Source organism: Mesoplodon bidens, assembly GCF_964165515.1.
Source record: "Mesoplodon bidens genome assembly, chromosome: 9".
Lineage (NCBI taxonomy): Eukaryota > Metazoa > Chordata > Mammalia > Artiodactyla > Ziphiidae > Mesoplodon > Mesoplodon bidens.
Window position 1 is genome coordinate 89970051 of NC_138166.1, and position 21280 is coordinate 89991330.

Consider the following 21280-nt stretch of genomic DNA (forward strand, 5'->3'; position numbering starts at 1 on the left):
TGGAAGAAAGGCAAATCCTTTTTGGGAAAATTTATTTACTTATGGAATAAAGGCAGAGGGACTCAGTTTAACAGGGGCTCAACTTGCTCAACTCTGTGCCTTTATTCTGAATAAGCATAGCTGATGACCCTGGTGGATATTATGGGATTTGGGCTGGTAGATCCCATTTTAGAAGCCATAAGAATTCAGCCTTGGAGCATCAGTGACTGTTATGAGGGGCAGAACTGCGGGTTTGACGATTGGTTCCGTAAAAACCAAAGTGAAAACTAAAACTTTCATTTAGAAATCAGTAGAACTTCAAGAGATTCAAGATGTTTCAAGTGTGGGGAAGAGTTGGGGAAGCAGCTAGATGCACAGATGGTAGAGGGACCTTGATATATTAGAAAGAGCTCTAGAGCTGTTGTCTAGAGGCCTGAATTGAAATCCAGCTCCAGCAGTAACTTGACTGTGTGATCTTAGGCAATTCATTTGATCATTTTTCTATTTCCTTATATACAGAATAGTTGTAGAAATTGCCATCTTGCTTCTACTTCACTATTGCTATGAGAAGCAAATGAAATATACGTGAGTAATTTGGAAGTTGCCATGTCAACATAAGCATACGCTGTGTTCATCTCAGAGTAACCAAGGACTAGTAGGGCATATCTATCAATGATTTATTTGTACGCTTGACCACCCAGCACCTTGAAAAATGGCTTATTTAAAAAAAGAGAAAGCTAAAATACATAAGTTTGGTTCAAGAGTAATGGCCACAGGGAGGGTAACCTGATTCAGAGCAAAAGATAACTTGTCTATTCTGGGGAGGGATGGGTTGAGGGTAGTTTCCAATACATAAGCAAGCCAATACTACAAACCATGGCTTCTCTCAAATGTCTGGCAAATGTTGAAACCACAAAGACGTTCTCAGCAGGTTGGTGGTAGCAGTTTCAGCAGTGATGGGAAATGACCTTTGGTGTCATTCAGAGCACCTGAATGCCCCCTTCGGCAGGTGAGATCTGGCAGCTGCATCACAGAGAAGATGAGAGCTACTGAGGAGGAGCCACCCCATGGGGCCTCACCAGCGGTGGCTTTGGTGGGCTCTTGTTAGCAGCAGCAACTGGAGATTTTACCAGAGTGAAGAAAAGTGGGAAAGGAGGGAAATGTTTCCATGTGACTGAAAAGGAGGTTAGTTCATGTAGCATGTGGAGGACAACCCCAGGGAATAACTTCTGTGACAGATATGAACGTGGGTGGGAAGTTTGGTCAGACAGCCCTCGCAGAGAAACTGGGAGCAGAGTCCTCCACATGTCTACCATTTTACGGCTTTTACTGTGAATCCTAATTTCACCCCAGCAGGAATGACCAGAAACTTGAGTGTTATTTGTTAGGTAGCTATGCAAATGTAAGGGATCATTTTGAAGGCATTTTACAAGTTTCTTTGTGCTTCTATCTGCTAGGTAGACCCCAGAATGTGTAGAAAGTCGGGACCCAGAGCCAGCAAGCTTTTATTTTATTGCTCAAAGTGAAGCTGCATTGCATACTCTTGGATCTTAGATTTTTATCTTAACGTTTTGCTAGGTTTTCATTTATGTATGTCAAATTAATGCTTTGAAATCAGAATGTTCAAATACTGAAGATAACTGTGTCATCAAACTGAATAGAAAAGGCAGAAAGTTGTAATTTAAAAACAAATTACTGTGCATTCATTCCACAAATATTTGCTGAAAGCACACCAGGCAAAGTGCCAGGAAGTCACTCATTCATACGTTTATTTAATGAACATTTAGTGAGCACCTTGTTCTTGTCATTGGGAGACAGTGGAGACAAGAAAAACAATGTCACTGCTCTCATGAAGCTTAATTTAAATCAAAAAAAGTAGTCAATCAACAAAGAAGCAAATAAATATCATATAGCAGGGGTAATTAGGTGGTTGCTGTAGATAGAACATCAGAGGAGGTGACTTTGCCGATATTTGAATGCTGAGAAGGAATCAGCCATGTGAAGGAAGATTGGGGGCAGTGCACTTGAGGCAGAGAACATGAGGGCAAAGGCCCTAAGGCTGGGATGAACTTGACCTATTGCGTGAGCAGAAAGGCCTTAAAATGAGGTTGGCATGGCATGAGGTAGGAAAAGAAGGCGTGGGTCAGATTTTGCAGCACTTTGGAAATCAGGTTAAAGGGTCTGGGTTTTATTGTAATTGTGATCAGTTGCTGTTGTGCAGAGAAGCACTTTGGCTTGCAGAAGGAGCAGCAGGGTGCTGTGGCAATAACCCAGATGAGAGGTGATGAAGGGTTGGCCACTGATGATAGCAAAAAGATGGTGTAGCAGAGGGATTCAGGATATAAGTTAGTAGCTAGAGTTGATTGGATTTGCTGATTAAGATCCTCTGTGGGGGGTTTAGGAGAGACAGAACTCAAGGATGACTCCTTGAGGATAGAATGTGAACCAAGATAGACATGATCCCTAACTTCATGGAGGCTGGGGAGACATTTATTTAAATAACCCCCAAAATACAATGAAAAGTGTAACAGTCACAATGTTTCAAAGGAGGGACTTTCCGAGCTGTGAGATGGTTGAAAGACAGGTGTGATTGGGGGAGGGGGATCTGGGAAGGCCTGTTTGGACTAAAAATCTAAATGTGAAGTGACTCAGAGGGAACATCCCATTTCCTCCAGCCCGGGATCCTCTCCTGTATCTGGGGGAGGCTGTTTAGCAAAGGAAAGGGTCAGACTTGTACCCAGAGCAACCTCACTCCCATACTCCCCTCCCCTTATTCCCACAGCCTACAAAAAGATGTTGTTTTGTTTTTAAGAAGATGCAAGAAGAAAAGGGAAAAACTGTGTGTGAGAGAGTTCCCAGAAGTTGCCTGCTTGCCAGGCTCCAGCAAAGAGGCTGTTCTTTTTATTGGTTAGGAGGTCCACTAAAAAGGGCAACAGCCTTTCTTTCCCAGGAGTCTGCCAGCCCGGGGGTGGCAATGCCATTTCTTTTTCTCTTCCTATCATTATTACCTTGTGAGCCTGCCTTCACCCACAGCTGAGAAAGGTTTGAAGTGATTATTGCATGGGATTTGGCGTGAGCATCCTGAGTTTGATACCTGGCTCCACCACTTAGCAGCTGTGTGTGCGTGACCTTAGGTAACTTTCCTAGGGCTCAGTTTCTTTACCTATAAAATGGGGTTAATACCAGCTGGTGTTCCCCTGCCCCTGGTCCCCTGGAGTGATCAACATCCTGACTTCTAACACCATCGTCTAGTGCTGCCTGTTCTAGAACCTCATAAAAATGGACTCTGTGTCCGGCTTCTTTCATTCAACTTTATGGTACATGGAGCTGTGGTTTATTCATTCCTTTGTATGAATTCATCACAATTTCTTTCTTTATTCTTTTGTCAGTGGGCGTTTGGCTTGGTTCCAGTTACAAATAATGCTTCCAACACACAGCTTTTGGCTTTTGGTGACCACGTTTGTGTCTTTCTGTGGAGTATGTATCCCAGAGTGCTGGGTCATAAGACCTACATAGGTTCCAGTTTAGTAGATTCTTTGAATTGGTTTTCCAAAGCCGTTTTACCAATTTATGCTCCCATCAGCAAAGTATGAGCGCTCCAACTGCACCACATACTGACTTCGTATTGTCAGTACTTTTTATGTCAGCCATTCTAATGATATTTATTGTGATATTTATTGCAGTTTTAATTGCATTTCTATGATGACTAATGATGTTGAATATCTTTTCATGGGCTTATTAATCGTTTATCTACTTTTTGTACTTTAAATACCTTGCCTCATAAATAAAAAAATAAAATGGGGTAACAGTAGTAACTGCCCCATAGAGCTGTGGGGTGACAGAGTGAAGTAGTGAGAGTTCAGCTTTTAGTGTAGCGTCTGCCTCATTGTAATGTGCTGCTCATTAGGATGTGCTGCTATAACAAATTACCACAAACTGGGGGATTAAAACACTACATTATTATCCATGTTCTGGAGGCCAGAGTCTGAAATGGGTCAAGGTGTCAGCAGAGCTTCCTTCCGGAGGCTCTAGGGGAGATTCCATCTCCTTGCCTTTCCAGCTCCTAGAGGCTGCCTGGATTCCCTGGCTGTGGGCCCCTTTCATCTTCAAAACCAGCAATTGCACCACTTTGACCTCTAACCCGGACAATGGGAGAAGCATTGGGAAAGTTGGGGATCACTCCTGGAGGGAAGCAGTCCAGACCTACAGTGGGAATGTAGGGGTCTCTGGCCCATTTGGGGAGTGAATAGTAAGGGATACAATGGTGGTTGGATTGACATTCGATTTTGGCAGATCTGAAGCATTTGGACATTCTCTCCAAGGTAAGAAAGAACTAATACAGACTTGAAACAGATTAATGGCATGTTTCGAGAGATAGTGTTTTGAGAAGGTTAATTTGACTAAAGGGCAGGACTGATAATAAAGGTGGATGAGACTGAGAACTGGGAGTTCAGTGGGAAGGCTGTTGCTCTAGTGATGGTGTGAGGTCAACAGATCAGTAGCTGGGGTGAGGGAAGTGGGCATAACAGGAAGGGGCTAATCCTTAAGAATTGACAGTGACTGGATGTGGGTGGTGGAGAGAGAGAGAGGATTAAGGAAGGCACTGTTTCAGATGGCAGGTGTTAATATGAGGGGCAGGATCCAACACTTGGTGCTTGGCAGTGATGGAGTGAGTGTTAGCAGTAAAGATTTCATGGCAGTTTGCATTATGTCAGCAAACCTGTTTTTATACAGTAATATTTGGTAACTTTGCAATAGAAAAGAAACTTGGCAGGTAGACGGCATGAGTTGGTTCTTTCAAATGAGATAAAACTCTAATACTTTTTTTTTTTAATTAATTAATTTATTTATTTTGGCTGAATTGGGTCTTCGTTGCTGCACACAGGCTTTCTCTAGTTACGGCGAGTGGGAGCTACTCTTCGTCGTGGTGCGCGGGCTTCTCATTGTGGTGGCTTCTCTTGTTGCGGAGCACGGGCTCTAGGCGTGCGGGCTTCAGTAGTTGTGGCTCGCGGGCTCTAGAGCGCAGGCTCAGTAGTTGTGGCGCACAGGCTTAGTTGCTCCACGGCATGTGGGATCTTCCCGGACCAGGGCTCAAACCAGGGCTCGAACCCGTGTCCCCTGCACTGGCAGGCGGATTCTTAACCACTGCGCCACCAGGGAAGCCCCAAACTCTAATACTTTAATACTTATTGAGCCCCTATAAGATCTTCCCACTGTCCTCTGTGGTGTAAGCATTCACTTAGGGCAGGAGAGGGCATTTTCTCCTCCCATGAAGTGCCTAGGTGAAGTTCTATAATAATCAAAAGGGGGCTTCCCTGGTGGCACAGTGGTTAAGAATCCGCCTGCCAATGCAGGGGACACGGGTTTGAGCCCTGGTCTGGGAAGATCCCACATGCCGCAGAGCAACTAAGCCCATGCGCCACAACTACTGAGACTGCGTGCCACAACTACTGAAGCCCACGCGCCTAGAGCCCGAGCTCCACAATAAGAGAAGCCACGCAATGAGAAGCCTGCGCACTGCAACAAAAGATTAGCCCCCGCACGCCGCAACTAGAGAAAGCCCTCACACAGCAACGAAGATCCAATGCAGCCAAAAATAAATAAATAAATAAATTTAAAAAAAATAAAAATAGAAATAAAAACCATCAAAAGGAAGACTAAAATTCGAATCCCTCTCTTGTCTTGAAAGGGAGAGAGGTGTAAAACCACAGTGCAGACTTCTTTGTTGTCTGAACCCCTGAGGCCAACGCACAAGGGCTGAGGGTAGGCTCTGGGGATAATTAACAGAGCTACTTCTGGGCATGTGATGTCAAGAGCTGACCCCAGGAAGACACAGATGAATGTGGCCAGATCATTCCAAAGGTGCATGGAAGGAATCCCTGGTATGAACAGGGAGATAAAAATACTGGAAAGACCCCCATGTCTGACATGGGGAGGGTGGTCAGGATTCTTGAGAATTCCCAGAGGACATTTTAGTGTTTGAGCACTTTTGCCAAACCACCAGTTCGGCCCCACTGAACATTTGTGTTAGATGTGAACACGCATCCTTCTTTCTCCCCTAGTGGCTGACGTTGTGAGTAGAGTAGAAGGACCACGGCTAGAAGAACCTCCCATATATTTTCCTGACTCTCCCCAAAGTCACAGGAATAGGCCCTGAGTGGCCCCGGGGGCTGCTGTCAACTACTTGAAGCTGAGTCTATATTTTGTGTGGCTTATGACAGTCCTGCTGGGATGCTGGGTGCTGAAAGAGGCCCTGTGACAGAGCTGCCCCCTGCTCTGTAATTGCTTGGTCTGATCAGCATGTCTCACAAGGCTAGAAAAAAAATTCCCCCTAAGTCATCAGATAAATTATTAGCTCTCTCATATAGACATTTCTCAAACTGGGGGCAGCTCTGGTTTATGCCTCTGGTTTATTTCCTGACATAATTAAACATATCCTGGTTTGGATGATAAACGATACACTCTCCAGCGAGTGCCATCCTATCTCACTGTGCAGTTAATGTGTTTAGCTGAACCCAGAGTTCCCTTATGCCTGGAACTTCCCTTTTGCTCTGCCTGCAAAAGAGTCATCCTCATGGATTCCATATTTAGAGAGGATGACTCAAACCTCAGTCCTGCCTTGGAGAGGTGTTCCTCCAGAGGGGCCCAGAGAGAGCTGCACTGTGACTGGCAAGAAACTGACTTGTTCTTCTGTTTAGACACACAGGAGAGGGAGACTTAGTCATTTGTCTCAGCTGTTGCCCTGAGTCCTGAGGGCCTGGTCGCATTACTTAGAGGAAGTGTGTGAGTCTTGCTTAAGCTGATTGCGGTTACTCTTATGTGTGCTGGGGAGAGGACTGTCCCCACCATCCTAGTCCTCTCAGGAGCCTCCTAGAAGGCTGACTCTCAAGCCTTGATTCTTCATCCTAATTATACACAGAGTCTAACAAGATGTCAGAAGTACGTAGCAGTTGAATAAGAAATAAATGCAATTACAAGAGCCTAAGAATTATTTCAATCTCGCAGCTATGCCCCAAGACTTTCTGGATTTTATTGAGCAGACCAAATTTTGTTCAGCAGCCAGAAATGCTGCTTGCAATTTACCAAATCCAAGGCACTGTTTTCCTCTCTGAGGTTATTTATAATTTTTTTGTTACTTTATTAGGAAAGTTTTTTTTATAAAGCAGAGTCTTATAAAGCCATGTTTATAAGGAACTTTATAAAGGTAATGATTACCAAAATTAAGATGAGTAATTATGACCTATAATCAACTTAGAAAAACGGTTTGCTTTCATGACGCAGCAGCAGTTATTGTTATCTTCCTTCTCTAGTCTTCAGGCTTGCAATTAATTGGCCTTTGGTGGAAGGAAGAGGCAACTTAGCTTAAAACAATTCCCTGGATTGATTATACTTACATTTCTAGACAGAATCTTGAAGAATGTGTTTGTGTGAATATCTGTATTTAGGAGTATAGGCATCCATTTCAGTGATCAGTATGACTACAACAACAATGGTAAAAAATGGTGTTAACACACCTAAACAATTTAGTATAACAAATATATTTTTGGATTTTTAAAAACCTCTTCTTTATCTTCTTCCAACAAAAGTTTCTAGCTTTGATCAAAGATAAAAGCTATACTTTTTGCCTCCTCAGCTTACTTAGTAAGTGAAACTTAGGGATTACCTTGCGTCCTGTGAGAGTCAGCCTGTCTTTCAATCACCTAGCAAGCTACCCAGCCAGGCAAATCCCACCACTCACTTCGGTGGTCCGCAGACAACTTTTTTTTAACATCTTTATTGGAGTATAATTTCTTTACAATGGTGTATTAATTTCTGCTGTGTCACAAAGTGAATCAGCTATATGTATACACATATTCCCATATCCCCTCCCCTTGCTTCTCCCCCCCACCCTCCCTATCCCACCCCTCTAGGTGGTCACAAAGCACTGAGCTGATCACCCTCTCGGCTGCTTCCCACTAGCTATTTTACATTGGTAGTGTATATATGTCAGTGTTACTCTCTCACTTAGTCCCACCTTACCCTTCCCCCTCCCCATGTCCTCAGGTCCATTCTCCACGTCTGTGTCTTTATTCTGTCCTGCCCCTAGGTTCCTCAGAACCATTTTTTTTTAAGATTCCATATATATGTGTTAGCATACGGTATTTGTTTTTTCTCTTTCTGACTTACTTCACTCTGTATGACAGACTCTAGGTCCATCCACCTCACTACAAATAACTCAATTTTGTCTCTCTTTATGGCTGAGTAATATTCCATTGTATATATTTGCCACATCTTCTTTACCTATTCATCTGTCGATGGACACTTAGGTTGCTTCCCCATCCTGGCTATTGTAAATAGAGCTGCAATGAACATTGTGGTACATGACTCTTTTTGAATTATGGTTTTCTCAGGGTATATGCCCAGTAGTGGGATTGCTGGGTCGTATGGTAGTTCTATTTTTAGTTTTTTAAGGAACCTCCATACTGTTCTCCAGAGTGGTTGTATACATTTACATTCCCACCAACAGTGCAAGAGGGTTCCCTTTTCTCCACACCCTCTCCAGCATTTATTGTTTGTAGACTTCTTCATGATGGCCACTCTGACCGGTGTGAGGTGATACCTCACTGTAGTTTTGATTTGCATTTCTCTAATGATGAGTGATGTGGAGCATCCATTCATGTGTTTGTTGGCAATCTGTATATCTTCTTTGGAGAAATGTCTATTTAGGTCTTCTGCCCATTTTTGGATAGGGTTTTGTGTTTCCTTGATATTGAGCTGCATGAATTGCTTGTATTTTTTGGAGATTAATCCTTTGTCCATTGATTCATATGCAAATATTTTCTCCCATTCTGAGGGTTGTCTTTTCGTCTTGTTTATGGTTCCCTTTGCTGTGCAAAAGCTTTTAAGTTTCATTAGGTCCCATTTGTTTATTTTTGTTTTTACTTCCCTTTCTCTAGGAGGTGGGTCAAAAAGGGTCTTGCTGTGATTTAGGTCATAGAGTGTTCTGCCTGTGTTTTCCTCTAAGAGTTTGATAGTGTCTGGCCTTACATTTAGGTCTTTAATCCATTTTGAGTTTATTTTTGTGTATGGTGTTAGGGAGTGTTCTAATTTCATTCTTTTACATGCAGCTGTCCAGTTTTCCCAGCACCACTTATTGAAGAGGCTGTCTTTTCTCCATTGTATATTCTTGCCTCTCTAATCAAAGATAAGGTGACCATAGGTGCTTGGGTTTATCTCTGGGCTTTCTATCCTGTTCCATTGATCTATATTTCTGTTTTTGTGCCAGTACCATACTGTCTTGATTACTGTAGCTTTGTAGTAGAGTCTGAAGTCAGGGAGCCTGATTCCTCCAGCTCCATTTTTCTTTCTCAAGATTGCTTTGGCTATTTAGGGTCTTTTGTGTTTCCATACAAATTGTGAAATTTTTTGCTCTAGTTCTGTGAAAAATGCCATTGGTAGTTTGATAGGGATTGCATTGAATCTGTAGATTGCTTTGGGTAGTAGAGTCATTTTCACAATGTTGATTCTTCCAGTCCAGGAACATGGTATATCTCTCCATCTGTTGGTATCATCTTTAATTCTTTCATCAGTGTCTTATAGTTTTTTGCACACAGGTGTTTTGTCTCCTTAGGTAGGTTTATTCCTAGGTATTTTATTCTTTTTGTTGCAATGGTAAATGGGAGTGTTTCCTTAATTTCTCTTTCAAATTTTTCATCATTAGTATATAGGAATGCAAGAGATTTCTGTGCATTAATTTTGTGTCCTGCTACTTTACCAAATTCATTGATTAGCTCTATTAGTTTTCTGGTAGCATCTTTAGGATTCTCTGTGTATAGTATCATGTCATCTGCAAACAGTTTTACTTCTTTTCCAATTTGGATTCCTTTTATTTCTTTTTCTTCTCTGATGGCTGTGGCTAAAACTTCCAAAACTTTGTTGAACAGTAGTAGTGAGAGTGAGCAACCTTGTCTTGTTCTTGGTCTTAGTGGAAACGGTTTCAGTTTTTCACCATTGAGAATGATGTTGGCTGTGGGTTTGTCATATATGGCCTTTATTATGTTGAGGAAAGTTCCCTCTATGTCTACTTTCTGTAGGTTTTTATCATAAATGAGGGTTGAATTTGGTCAAAAGCTTTTTCTGCATCTATTGAGATGATTGTAGGGTTTTTCTCCTTCAATTTGTTAATATGGTGTATCACATTGATTGATTTGCATATATTGAAGAATCCTTGCATTCCTGGGATAAACCCCACTTGATCATGGGGTATGATCCTTTTAATGTGCTGTTGAATTCTGTTTGCTAGTATTTTATTGAGGATTTTTGCATCTATGTTCATCAGTGATATTGGCCTGTAGTTTTTTTTTGTGACATCTTTGTCTGGTTTTGGTATCAGGGTGATGATAGCCTCGTAGAATGAGTTTGGGAGTGTTTCTTCCTCTGCTATATTTTGGAAGAGTTTGAAAAGGATAGGCTTTAGCTCTTCTCTAAATGTTTGATAGAATTCACCTATGAAGCCACCTGGTCCTGGACTTTGGTTTGTTGGAAGATTTTTAATAACAGCTTCAATTTCAGTGCTTGTGATTGGTCTGTTTTTATTTTCTATTTTTTCCTGGTTCAGTCTCGGAAGGTTTTGTTTTTCTAAGAATTTGTCCATTTCTTCCAGGTTGTCCATTTTATTGGCATATAGTTGCTTGTAGTAATCTCTCATGATCCTTTGTATTTCCTCAGTGTCAGCTGTTACTTCTCCTTTTTCACTTCTAGTTCTATTGATTTGAGTCTTCGCCCTTTTATCTTGATGAGTCTGGCTAATGGTTTATCAATTTTGTTTATCTTTTCAAAGAACCAGCTTTTAGTTTTATTGATCTCTGCTATCATTTCCTTCATTTCTTTTTCATTTATTTCTGATCTGATCATTATGATTTCTTTCCTTCTGCTAACTTTGGGGGTTTTTTTGTTCTTCTTTCTCTTATTGCTTTAGGTGTTAGGTTAGGTTGTTTATTTGAGATTTTTCTTGTTTCTTGAGGTAGGATTGTATTGCTATAAACTTCCCTGTTAGAAATGCTTTTGCTGCATCCAATAGGTTTTGGGTTGTCGTTTTTTTGTTGTCATTTGTTTCTAGGTATTTTTTGATTTCCTCTTTGATTTCTTCAGTGATCTCTTGGTTATTTAGTAGTGTATTGTTTAACCTCCATGTGTTTGTATTTTTTTACAGTTTTTTTTCCCTGTAATTGATATCTAGTCTCATAGCGTTGTGGTCAGAAAAGATACTTGATACAATTTCAGTTTTCTTAAATTTGCCAAGGCTTGATTTGTGACCCAAGATATGATCTATCCTGGAGAATGTTCCATGAGCACTTGAGAAGAAAGTGTATTCTGTTGTTTTTGGATGGAATGTCCTATAAATATCAATTAAGTCCATCTTGTTTAATGTGTTATTTAAAGCTTGTGTTTCCTTATTTTCATTTTGGAAGATCTGTCCATTGGTGAAAGTGGGGTGTTAAAGTTCCCTACTATTACCGTGTTACTATCCATTTCCCCTTTTATGGCTGTTAGCATTTGCCTTATGTATTGAGGTGCTCCTATGTTGGGTGCATAAATATTTATAATTGTTATATCTTCTTCTTGGATTGATCCCTTGATCATTATGTAGTGTCCTTTTTCTCTTGTAACATTATTTTAAATTCTATTTTGTCTGATATGAGAATTGCTGCTCCAGCTTTCTTTTGATTTCCATTTGCATGGAATATCTTTTTCCATCCCCTCACTTTCAGTCTGTACGTGTCCCTAGGTCTGAAGTGGGTCCCTTGTAGGCAGCATATATATGGGTCTTGTTTTTGTATACATTCAGCCAGTCTATGTCTTTTGGTTGGAGCATTTAACCCATTTACATTTAAGGTAATTATCGATATGTATGTTCCTATTCCCATTTTCCTAATTGTTTTTGGTTTGTTATTGTAGGTCTTTTCCTTCTCTTATGTTTCCTGCCTAGAGAAGTTCCTTTAGCATTTGTTGTAAAGCTGGTTTGGTGGTGCTGAATTCTCTTAGCTTTTGCTTGTCTGTAAAGGTTTTAATTCCTCTGTCAAATTTGAACGAGATCCTTGCTGGGTAGAGTAATTTTGATTATAAGTTTTTCCCTTTCATCACTTTAAATATGTCCTGCCACACGCTTCTGGCTTGCAGAGTTTCTGCTGAAAGATTAGCTGTTAACCTTATGGGGATTCCCTTGTATGTTATTTGTTGCTTTTCCCTTGCTGCTTTTAATATTTTTTTCTTTGTATTTAATTTTTGATAGCTTAATTAATAGGTTTCTTGGTGTGTTTCTCCTTGCATTTATCCTGTATGGGACTTTCTGTGCTTCCTGGACTTGATTGACTGTTTCCTTTACCATATTAGGGAAGTTTTCAACTATAATCTCTTCCAATATTTTCTCAGTCCCTCTCTTTTTCTCTTCTTCTTCTGGGACCCTTATAATTCGAATGTTTGTGCATTTAGTGTTGTCCTAGAGGTCTCTGAGACTGTCCTCAATTCTTTCCATTCTTTTTTCTTTATTTTGCTCTGTGGTAGTTATTTCCACTGTTTTATCTTTCAGGTCACTTATCCTTTCTCCCGCCTCAGTTATTCTGCTATTGATTCCTTCTAGAGAATTTTTAATTTCATGTATTGTGCTGTTCATCATTGTTTGTTTGCTCTTTAGTTCTTTTACATCCTCGTTAAACATTTCTTGTATTTTTTCCATTCCATTTCCAAGATTTTGGATCATCTTTACTGTCATTATTCTGAATTCTTTTTCAGGTAAACTGCCTATTTCCTCTTCATTTGTTCCATCTGGTGGGGTTTTACCTTGCTCTTTCATCTGCTGTGTATTTCTGTCTTCTCATTTTGCTTAACTTACTGTGTTTCTGGTCTCATTTCATGGGCCGCAGGTTCATAGTTCCCATTGTTTTTGGTGTCTGCCCCCAGTGGGTAAGGTTGGTGCAGTGTTTGTGTAGGCTTCCTGGTGGAGGGGACTGGTGCCTGTGGTCTGATGGATGAGGCTGGATCTTGTCTTTCTGGTGGGCAGGACTGCGTCTGGTGGTGTGTTTTAGGGTGTCTGTGAACTTATTATGATTTTAGGCAGCTTCTCTGCTAATGGGTGTGGTTGTGTTCCTGTCTTGCTAGTTGTTTGGCATGGGGTGTCCAGCACTGAAGCTTGCTGGTCATTGAGTGGAATTTGGTCTTAGCGTTGAGATGGAGATCTCTGGGAGAGCTCTCGCCGATTGACATTATGAGGGGCCCGGAGGTCTCCTGTGGACCAATGTCCTGAACTCAGCTCCCCAACCTCAGAGACTCAGGCCTGACACCTGGCCAGAGCACCAAGACCCTGTCAGCAACACAGCCAGGTATGTGGGGAGTTTCTTTCCTTTTGGGAAGTCTGAGGTCTTCTGCCAGTATTCAGTAGGTGTTCTGTAGGAGTTGTTCCACATGTAGATGTATTTTTTATGTATTTGTGGGGAGAAAGGTGATCTCCATGTCTTACTCTCTGCCATCTTCAGATGGATGAATCTCATTCAAAGATTCAAGGCTTACAACTTTACATCCTCCAAATCCAGCAAAAGTCACTTTCAATGGAAACCTACTGCACAGTTGCTTAGGATTATTTTCTGTTGTCTGAAACTCTTCTTGTGCAAGTCTTCTGGGACTGCTGCACAGAGCCTACTTCCATCTCAGCAGAAAGCCCATTCTAGACTCTCTCATGACTCACATCTCAGGCCTCTGACTTCTCAACCATCTCTGCCCTCCAAGTCCTTCTCTACAGACCTCACGTCGGCCAGGCACTCCCCAGAACTAAATAAGGGACAAGGCTCAGCTTGAGGGCCAACAGCCTAGTTGACCAGCTGCCTGGACCGTGGGGAGGAGGGAAGAGGCAGTATTGACAGCAGCTCCACTCCTCGCCACTCCCCCAGACATCTTATGGAAGGAAGCCTCTCATTTATTTAAGGCAGAGTCTCTGGTAGATTGCAAAAATGGCCACAAATTCCTGCACTGCCTATATCCACAAGCTTGCAATATCACTTCATAGCTCCTCCCATTAAGAACTAGAATCTTTCCCTACTCCTAGCATCTGGGCTAGACTATGGGACTTGCTTTGGCCAAAGACACAGTAGCATAGCAAAAATGACACAAGCAGAGACTTGCAAGACACCTGTGCATTAGGCCTTGACATCTTGCTGCTCTTGGGGATTTGAGCTGCCATGTGAAGCCTGGGCTACCCTTCTAGGAGATAGGAGACAAATAGCTCAGTCAATCTGGTCATCCCAGCAGCTAGTTGACTCCCAGGAGCACAAGCACCCAGTTGACTGGCTGTTGCTTATGTTTGTGTGAGTGAACCCCACTCAGATCAACAGATGAACCATCCAACTGAGCTCAACCCCTATTGCTGACCCTCAGGATTGTGAGCTGAATAACATTGGTGTTCTAGGCCACTCAGTTGCGGGTGGTTTGTTACACAGCAAATCCAAATGATACAGCTCTTAGCTGGTTTGAAATCTCTTGCAGGAAGAGCCAAACTAAAGAGGGAGAAGTTCACTTATTAGGCAAATGCTATGTGTCAGACTCAATGCTTCATATACAGTATTTCATTTAAACCTACAACATAGGTATTAACAATTTCCATTTAAAAATAGATAAACTGTGACTGAGGGAGATGATTAACTTGCCTAACCTTGTAAGTGGTAGAACAAGGATTCCAAACCAGGTCTGTTTGTCCTGTCTAATTTGGCTTTGCCTAGAAACAGACCTTGAATTAAGGATTCAAGTACAATTAGTTTATTTAGGATGTGAAGAACAAGTGAGAAAATGAGAGGAAGATAGAAAATACAGGGAACTTAATTAGTAAGTTACTAGTGTGGGCAACTGGCCTTTCTTCATTCTGTGTAGTACATGTCTCAGCTATTCCCACCGAAGGGGCAAGGGAGCTGGACTATTTATGCACCAACTCCTGTAGTCATTGGTTGAAGGTAGCCAGGGGGTGGTGTGCCTGTGTGGGGCATTAGTTATCCAGCACTGAATAGACATGGGGACCTTGCTGTGGCAGTCATAAGAATCACCTGAGCAGTGAGTTACACATGCTGCTAGCTGGAATTCTTGATGTGTGCTGAAGTGCTGGGCCCAAAGGTATATGGACTGGTCACTGAAAGGATCTGCTACAGCCTCCCAAGATTAGCCTCTTTTTGTTTCACTTGTTACCATTTCTTCATCTGCCATAAAATTATTCTGCTATAAGAGTAGAGACAGGTAAAGAAAAGAGGCACAGAGAGAGACACAGAGAAAGATAATTGCTACCTAAAATATCTAGTGGTTTAAGGTCAGCAAATTGCTTTTTGGTAAAAGTTGGAATCTTTGTGCTCTGAGTAAGGTGGCTGAAAGCTAGTCAACCATGTGAAGGGGAGATGAGCCCCAAAATATGCCTCCTTGGCATAAGGATTATCTTGAGCTGATTATTTCAAGAAACTTCAGACACAGGAGAAATTCTGAAAACCCAAGTAAAAGTTACCCTTTTGTAAAAGACATTTACATTATAAGGGAAACCTCCATTTGTAAGGGTGTCCTCTCTGTACAAAAAGAGAAGGATGACTAAAACAACATGAAACTTTTCAATGGAGAAGGTATCTATTGAAGATAGATCTGCATGACCACCTTACCCTTATCTCCTGTGCTTTTCCTGGTCACCTCCCATAACTGCGCCTCTCTTTGTCTTTAGCTGGACATGGTATTTAAGGTGGTAGCTTGGGCCATTTCAGGGAGTTACTCAGTTTTGCTGGGTCTCTCCTATGTGTACAGAAGGAATACATATTAAACTTTTTCCTCCTGTTATTCTGTATTACAGGGGTGTCTCAGCCAAGAACCTAGAAGGCAGAGGGAAAATTATGTTTCCTCCCCTACATTTATAACATTAATAATGAGGAATACCAAACAACCAGCAAAAGAAAAACTTGTATTTCCTGCTCTCCTTCACTACTTAACTTTCAGGCAGACAACACTTTAAATATGCTTGATACCAGTAGCTTGTTTACTTATTTGTTCCTCTATCATATCATTTAGGCAACTAGAGGCTCACTATGAGTTAGCACTACCGGGTACTGAGTTACTCCCCTGAACCCAACACACACGGTTATCTGTAATTTCGGAAGAAGGCAAATGCAGTATCATTTCACATATAAGTGGGATCCTTGTTGGATTAGTCTGCTCGGGCTGCCATAACAAGATACCATACTGGGTAGCTTAAATGACAGAGATTTATTTTCTCACATTTCTGGAGGCTGGCAGTCCATGATCCATGTGTTGGCAGGTTCGGTTTCTCCCGAGGCCTCTCTCCTTGCCTTGCTGACAGCAGCATTCTCGCTGTGTCCTTATACAGCCTTTTCTCTTATTTACATGCATCCCTGGTGTTTCTTCCTCTTCTTGAAAGGGCCCAATCCAATTGGCCTCACTGTACCTTTATCACTTCTTTGAAAGGCCCTCTCTCCAAATACAGTCACATGGATTAGAAGCCACCCATATGACCTCACTTAATGACCTGTTTAAAGATCCTATTTCCAAATACAGTTACATTCTAAGTTAATAGGGGTTGGGACTCCAATATATGCATATTGTGGAGGACACAAGTCAGCCCATCCTACTTGTACATAAATCCGCTTTTATTGGGAAGTCTCCAATACATCAGTTTAAGTACTTACTTCATTTACTCATTTATTCAATAGATCTTCCATATCAGAATACTATGCTCCTCTTTTCATTCCATCCTCCATAGCAATAAAAAAGTGCTAATGATAGATATTGAGTTAATGTGTTACCACTTCTGTAACTCAGAGAATTTTAGAGAGATTCAGCCTTAGGGGGAAAAGTGAATAAAAGTTTCAGCTTCTGTGACAGTTGGGAAAGGAAAATATTTTGTCAGGAGAATAAGTCAAAGCCCCCCAGATGACATCATATATGAGAGAATTCACTCCACTCGTCTGGACCAGACACCACACCTTGGTTTTCCATACTCTGGAAAACTGAATAAAGGAAAAGGAGCTTATAGTACAACCCAGATAACCAGCTGTATTCCAGAGGCATTTTCTGATTAAAGTTTGTTGATTACTGAGTGCTGCGTGTTAACCAGCGATGTTATTGTTGAAGTTCCCGTGGATAACCTTGAACTTCAGAGCTTCTAGACAATTCCTTATTCATTAACCTTTGGTTTTCGTAGTCTTGGTCAGGGCCTGTCCAGGCTTATTGAGGAAGGAGGTAGGAGTCTTGTCCCTGGAGTACTCAGGGCTGTTACTGTTTGCATTGATTTTCTTAAACAAGGAGCATTAGAAGGGCAGTAGGCGGTCACCAAGTGTCAACTTGAGCTGTTAAACATGTTTCTTTTTTGTAAAATTAAAATTCCAAGCTAAAGATGCCTTATCTTTAAGCAGTCATTAAATGCAAAATAAGATCAGAATTTTGTGAAAATCTTGCCATAGAAAGAGACTATTGTCCTCAATTCTACCTTAACTAATTATCAATGGAAAACTATAGGGTGTGTTTTGGGGTACAACATGCACACTCTTACTTAAGGATTTCCTCTATGTGCCTGTTATTCTACCTGAAATCTGTTATGCTTGAGATACGGCTTCAGGTTAAGGCACTACAGGGATACGAATGGGAAGGGTCACTTCGTGGCCAAAATCTGTCAGCTCTTGGTGCATCTTACTCTATTAGATTTGCTTTAGAATGAAGTTCTGAGGAAATGAGACATGGAACAGGTAAGTTTTGATGAGAGGGGAGTCGGAAGAATGGGATACTATATAGGAAGACAGACTTACAACGATCATCAGGGTGGGTTTAGCTGGCATCTAATGTCTGAGACCAGGTTATAACAGGAGAGGGAGTTAGCAATGGAAGGAAATTATAAATTAATCTCTGGGCACTTCACAATTGTGTTTGGCTGGGTATGTCTAAGACTCCTTTCCCAGGTAAAGATGAAGGTCAAAGTGGAGGTGTTCTTCACTCATCCTGAGCTTCATCCTCAATCATCTCGAGGCATTGCCTGCCTCCAGAAATTCACCCTAATAAATGGGTGGTTGGTGACAGCTTCTATTCTGTCCAAATGATCTCTTCAGACTTTTCCTTACATCTCTACTCAAGTGTAAGATATAAGTCTTCATCTGTTTGCAACTTTCCAACATAATCAGCATCAGGACATATTAGATAGCCAGTGATGAATATGTGTCTCAGAGTAAGAATTTTCAGAGAGAGCATCCAGCCAAATTAGTTCTCCGTGGAGCTGGCAGTTGTCCTCAGTGATTTTCAAGATGCCATTGAAACGACCCTGTACCCAAACTCTCCCTTCCCCTCCCACAGAGCCTCAAATCCCAGTCATTAGAGATTAGTTCCCCTAGATTAAAGATGAGGTTTCTAGGAGTTCTTTTTGAAAATTAAATCCCTGTGGGTAGGACGTGAGGTAAGATGGGGAGGTGGCATTTCAGCACAAATCAATTCATCAACCACCAACAATTCAGTTCCATAAAAGGACAAAGGCAGTGATAGATACAGAGTGCAGGTTGATGAGCAAAGAAGGGATGAGTCCAGAGCATGTGGTACGCTGTTAGAGAGGAAAGGGAGAGTGCACCACAGTGGGGGCCCAGTTAGCTAGGGCTTATATGGGATACTCAGGAGGGAGGCATCTGATCTGTGTTTTGACAAGCCTAGAAAAAAGTCAAAGAAATTGAAGAACAATCTCACTTAGTTCGTTTGGCTTAGGGTTTTTCCTGCCCATACTAATTTAAATAAGCTCTGACATCTACGGGCCCAAGTACTATGTTAGAAGTTTTCATGATTTTTAATAACACGCAGTGGGCACCATTCTAAATGCTTTACATGTATTAACAAACTTGATTTTCAAACAGCCCTTTGTGGTTGGTACTATTAGTTTCCCGTTTTACAGATGAGGAGACTGCAACACAAAGAAGTAACCCAAGGTCAAGTTCACATAGATGCTAAATGGCAGAGCTTGGAGCTGAACCCAGGCTATCTGGCTCCACAGTCATGTGCTTAACAACAACCCCATTCTATCCTTCATACATGTTATTTCTTTTAAGCATGACATTTGCTACTCCTATGGCTATTCCCTCATTCAAAACCTGTTTATTGAATTGGGTGCTAGAGGGTGGGGATCAACTATCCTGGTTTGCCTGCACCCTATGCATTTCCTGGGATGCAGGACCTTTAGTGCTAAAACTGGGACAGTCCCAAGCAACCTGGAATTATACATCACCCTAAGCTAGGAGTATGATGTGATAAAAATAAATATAGGACTTGCTCTCATAAAGCTTACAGTCTAGTGGCAAATAATTACATGTGTGGTTATAAATTTAGATGTGTCTGGGCTTCCCTGGTGGCACAGTGGTTGGGAGTCCGCCTGCTGATGCAGGGGACACGGGTTTGTGCCCCGGTCCGGGAGGATCCCACATGCCGCGGAGCGGCTGGGCCCGTGAGCCATGGCCGCTGGGCCTGCGCGTCCAGAGCCTGTGCTCCACAGCAGGAGAGACCACAACAGTGAGAGGCTCACGTACCACAAAAAAAAAAAAAGAAAAAATTTAGATGTGTCTGAAAGAAAAGACAATGTTCTCTGAGTGCAAGTAATGGAGGAATCATGGGAATAATGAAGATGGTGACTATTGTAACAGAAGCAGAAGGGTTCCTCATGTTTGTTATCTGTCTCTATCTCTGGGCCCAAGAAGAGAAAGATATGGGTTAATTTTTCCCATTGGAGTGATTTTTATTATTACTACATTATAAAACCAGAGAAGAGCAACCAATAATCAAGAGTTATACCTCTAATGCCTCATTATCCCAAGGATACATTCTTATTACATACTTTTTAAACCTGATGTGTTGCATTTTAAATAATTATTCACCACACATGTGTATTTTTTAATCCTGCTTTTGTTTTTATAATTTACAGCTGCAGAGAGCCCCAGGCACTGTTTTTAAAGAGGATTAAGGTACTGCATCAAGAAGCCTCCATTTCTAATCAGCAAAATCCATTGTAGCGTGGAATTAAAATTAAATATCATTACATGTTTCACAAGATGTTTAGGAGAATGTGAAGTTTAAAAAAACAGAAAGGTTAAAGGTAGCAGGAATGTCATACGTGGGTAAAAACTCCAAGGGCAAATCTCTCCTGGTTTTCTGTGGTTGGAAACAAGGATGTGGATATTCCAGAGCCTGGAGAACTACTGGGGAAGGATGGCCACTCTACCATGACATAGTCCTCTATCAGCTTATTCATTTTCTGAACAGCACTGGTTAGTCATGTGTTACTGAGAAAAACTGAACCAGGAGGCACCTTAACTGCAGGTCAAGTGAAATGGAGAATTAATTTTTTAAAAAGTTATGTGCTCATGTGTTAGGCCGCTCAGGCTGCCATAACAAAATGTCACAGACTAGGTGGCTTAATCAATAAGAAATTATATCTTACTGGGCTTCCCTGGTGGTGCAGTGGTTGAGAATCTGCCTGCCAATGCAGGGGACACTGGTTCGAGCCCTGGTCTGGGAAGATCCCACATGCCGCGGAGCAGCTATGCCTGTGAGCCACAACTACTGAGCCTGCGCGTCTGGAGCCTGTGCTCCGCAACAAGAGAGGCCGCGATAGTGAGAGGCCCGTGCACTGTGATGAAGAGTGGCCCCCACTTGCTGCAACTAGAGAAAGCCCTCACACAGAAACGAAGACCCAACACAGCACCCCCAAAAAATAAATAAATAATTAATTAACACCACATATTAAAAAAAAAAAGTATATCTTACTGTTCTGGAGACTAGAAGTCCAAGGTCAGGGAGCCAGCAGCGTCAGTGTCTGGTGAGGCTTCCCCTTTGGGTTGCAGATGGTCTTTCTCCACCGCATGCAAGTGAGGAATGAGGGGAGAGAGAGGAAGCACGCTCTCTGCTGTCTTTTATAGAGGCACTAATCCCATCATGAAATCCCCACCCTCACACCCTCATTTGAACCTAATTATCTCCCAAAGACCCAGCCTCCAAATTGAGGGTTTGGGCTTCAACATATGAATTTGGGGGAACACAATTCAGCCCATAGCAACTCGTATTTTCATTTAGAGGCAAAATTAGAAGGAAAAGTCTTAGTTTCAAGAAATCAATAAAGAGGCAAGAGGTCTTTTCACCTGGTTTGGAGAAAATGGTTTAAGCTCTGAATTGAAGATACAGTATATCCCTCACCTGGAGAGGGTTCTGTCACAGACGCAGTGAAGTGTGGTAGGTGGGAGGCTGGATTCTGAGCTGGCCCACCTTGGTTTCAGCC

At 41.9% G+C, this 21280-nt stretch overlaps 1 long non-coding RNA gene across 1 annotated transcript in view; it reads right to left on the bottom strand.

Annotated features, from left to right (window-relative positions):
- The window catches only part of LOC308622639, a 55084-nt gene extending 34051 nt beyond the window's left edge, over positions 1 to 21033 (bottom strand). The window contains exon 1 of the long non-coding RNA XR_014016668.1: positions 20773 to 21033. This is a non-coding gene — a long non-coding RNA (uncharacterized lncRNA). The remainder of the gene's footprint in view (positions 1 to 20772) is intronic.
- Positions 21034 to 21280: the final 247 nt, after the last annotated feature.